Source organism: Octodon degus, unplaced genomic scaffold (genome assembly GCF_000260255.1).
Source record: "Octodon degus isolate 3935 unplaced genomic scaffold, OctDeg1.0 scaffold00022, whole genome shotgun sequence".
Lineage (NCBI taxonomy): Eukaryota > Metazoa > Chordata > Mammalia > Rodentia > Octodontidae > Octodon > Octodon degus.
Genome location: NW_004524598.1, coordinates 2,332,544 through 2,336,236, shown reverse-complemented (window position 1 = coordinate 2,336,236; position 3,693 = coordinate 2,332,544). Strand labels below are relative to the sequence as shown.

General features: G+C 45.5%; 1 pseudogene; it reads left to right on the top strand.

Moving 5' to 3' along the window:
• Positions 1 to 2,679, top strand: part of LOC101589759 — a 56,137-nt pseudogene extending 53,458 nt beyond the window's left edge.
• Positions 2,680 to 3,693: the final 1,014 nt, after the last annotated feature.

The window sequence follows — 3,693 nt, the reverse complement described above, 5'->3', positions numbered from 1 at the left end:
TGGGAAATATATGATAGTGTGAAAAAGAAAGAAAAAGTCTTATCAACTGTAAAAAATAAAAGAAAAGAAATTATACCAAAGTTAAAAAAAACTTTTGCATGACAAAAGAAGCAATAGACAGAAGGAAAAAGCAACCTACATAATGGAGAAAAAACTGGTAATTACATATCACTCAGATGATGTATTTCTAGAATATATAAAGAAATCCAAAAAATTTGACCCCCAAATAAAATGCCAAATAAAAAAATTGCAACTAAAATGAATAGACACTTTTCACAAGAAATACAATTGGTCAATAAATATGTTAAAAAGGTTCAACTTCACTGGCCACCAGAAAATTGTCAATTAAATTAATACTGAGATTTCATTTCAGTGCCAAAAGAATGTCAATGTTTAAGAAGTTAAGTAATGAAAAATGCTGGCCTGCCTATAAAGAAAACAGGAACTCTTCTACAATGTTGTAGAATTGTAAACCAGCAAAATGTTTGTATAAATTTCCCCAAAAACTAAAAGCAAAAATCCCACTTGACAAGGCTATTCCCCTTCTAAGTATCTTCTCAAAAGAATTAAAGACATCGTGTTAAAGCGATGCATATGTAGTAATGTTTGTAGCAACATGACTCTTAATAGCTGAATGCTGGAGGCATCCTATATACCCATCAGCAGATGTGTGTGTTATCTGTATGGTGTCTGTATAGAATGGAATATTATTCAGCTGTAAATAAGGATACATTTGAGGCATTTGTAGGGAAGTGAATGCACCTTAAAGACAAAATGTTGAATGGCAGCAGAAGAGCCAAAAACCTGAGGAGAAATTAAAGAAAGTGGAGGCAGCCTTAAAGGGTTCCTGGGACACCTGCATACCCACCACTCAAGCCATGAAGGATCCCTCCTCCAGGGTGTGCCTCCTATGCCCAGCAAGATCCCTGTACACTCAAAGAAGTGCCTGCCTTTAATCACAGTCACACCAAGTGCCCAGGACCAGGAAAACCAAGATGGAGAGAATCTGGTGCAGAAACTGCAACTTAGTATTCAACATACCTTTGTTGACTCAGAAGGCCCCAGGTTGAAAGCAGCACACCAAACAGAGAAATCACAAAAGTCCATAGCTGTCACTCACCTTTGAAACCCCCAGAGGAGCTCAGGCCTAGCCCTGGGGGACAAACTGCGGGGCTTAGGCTCCCTCCACAGACAGAAGCTCAGGGCCCACAGAGTCTGTAGCTGACCCTGCAGCCCTGGCCACCTTCCTGTCAGGTGAGGGGGTGCAAAGCTGTCCAATGGGGCTCCAGCCCAGCCTGGCTCAGAGAGTACTGGATCGAGGGAGCCAGGGAGGTGCCATCTGGCAGGGCCAGGGTGCTCAAGCCTCTGCATACTTGGCCCCCCAGAACCCCCATCCACCAAACAGGCCCTGCTAGAGCTTACTGCTCCTCAAGGCTGGAGGGATCTGAAACCCAAAGTCAGACTTTTTGCCCCCAGAGGCTCGAGACTCTGGTTCCACCTTCAGGATCTGCCTTTCACTCCCCCACCCACCCTAGTTTATAGGTGCTCAGAAGAGAAACAGGTGGCAAAAACCAGACTTCAGTGAGTCAGGTCTCAGGACTGCTCCTGTAAACCCTTATACAACCTGCTTCTCGCCCTGAACAACACAAAAATGTCCTTTATTCAGACAAAGGAGCAGGAGCCCTCCTAGGTCTGGCCCAGCGAGTACCTTCAGGGGAAACCAGAGAGAGAGCAGGATGCCCATGACTTTCACTTGATGGTCTCCCTTGCCTCTGTGGCCCAGCCTGTGCCTGTCCATGTGGTACCACCGGTCACCTACCCATCACCCTTTGGAAAGCCTCAGCGTGTACCCTCCCCTGGCATCCCAGCTCTGACTTCATATTCATTGTTGCAGCATCTTGCCATATGACCAAAAACTCAGCTCACTCCATTCACCCCCAGAGGTCAGAGGGCCCAATGGTTGAGTGGCCTGCCTCACCCTTCAGTCCTGTCCTCAAGAGCCTGCTCTTCCTTGGGAAGATTGCTGTATGATTGTTTGCCCAGGACATTGGTGTAACATTGCAGAAGCAGCCTGGGAAACTAGCTGTGTCAAGACCTGGATCACACCTGTACTGAGCCCTCAACTTCCAGGAGCTAAAAATGCAAGAGCAGCCTGAGGAAACCGAACCCTGCTGCCAGCAGAGCCTGGACCCCTTCAGCCTCAGCCCCAGGGGCAGACTGCATCTGAAGAGACCTGTTTTAGATAGTAATAATGGCATCAGATATGTGCTCCCTGGAACCAAAATGCCTAGAGCCCAGTCCTTGCCACTGCTGCAGCCAGGGAGCCCCAACCACCACCTGTCTGATCTCCTCCCAACACCCCCTTTGTGCCAACCCCTCTGTCTGCTCACTTCAGTCTCCAAGACCCCCGATAAGCCAGGCAGATCTAGCAATCTGGGCCCTCGGACCCAGGCCCCGAGTCAGGGCCTCAAAACGTGTCTCTCATTGCTCCCATGAGGCTCGTCTGGATGATAAGTGTGCCTTTCACACCAGCCGAGCCCCTCCCCCAGGGCCTACCCAGGTCTGTGCCAGCCCTGTGGCCCACTGCTTGAAGGGCAAGAAGCCCTGATCTTTCTTTCGCTTCCTCTTCAGTGCTCCATTACAGCTGTTTCTGCGACCCCTCAGAGCTCTCCACCCTGAGGCTCCCACCGTTCATAACTCACCCCTTCCTTTCAGCCCTTATTCATTTGGTCTTCCCGTGGGACTGAGCACCAATGGCACTTGGGAGGCTGAAAACAGGAGAATCACTAAGGGTACAATCTATATAGCGAGACCCTGAAGACCCTGTACTAAAATACATTTTAAAAGATTAAACAACTAAATAAGCAAAGCTAAAAGAAAAACTGGGAACTGAGATATTCATGGACTTTGAAAACCTAAGATATATTCCCATATTCAAAAGGCCACGCACCTGGGGAGACAGCTGGGCAGTCTAGGACAAGTGCAAGGACACGGGTTCAATCTCTTGTACTGCATACCATGCCGACCCCTAAACCCTGGGCACACTATGCCAGCCCAGCCACATAAAGTGGACATGGTGACGCACACCTGTAATCCCAGCACCAGAGAGCCTGAGACAGGAGGATCACTAGAGTTGGAGCTGCGCAGAGAGACCCTGTACCAAACAAATAAATAAATGATTAAAAAATATTTTTTAATAAAGGCCACACACATGTTCTGGTTACCCAAAAAAGAATGGTAAAAGCCTTCCTCTCATACCTCTTTCTGATCTTGACAACACTCAGGAAAGAAAATGAAACTTCTTAGTAGTAGAGATTTAAAGCAACCACTGCCTTGTCATTATACAGCCATTAACACCCATGAGACAAGAACTTTAGTGAGTGAATATTACAAAGAATATAGACAGCACATAATGAATCCAGAACAATCACCAAGTAAACAACAACCATAAAAAAACAACAAAAATCCTTGTCAAGGATTAAGAATCGTCATGTTAAAAGTTGCAAACTATATTAAGCAATCCAGTCCAGTGGTAGATACAATATACTAAATAGAAAGGATAATCAAATAGTACAAGAGACAGATTTTAGATTCAAAGACATTCATAGCTAAAAATTTAAAAAGGTATGCCATATAAAAATGGATCCTAAGAAGAATCTAAAAGTGCTATACTACTATAGCTGATAATGTAAA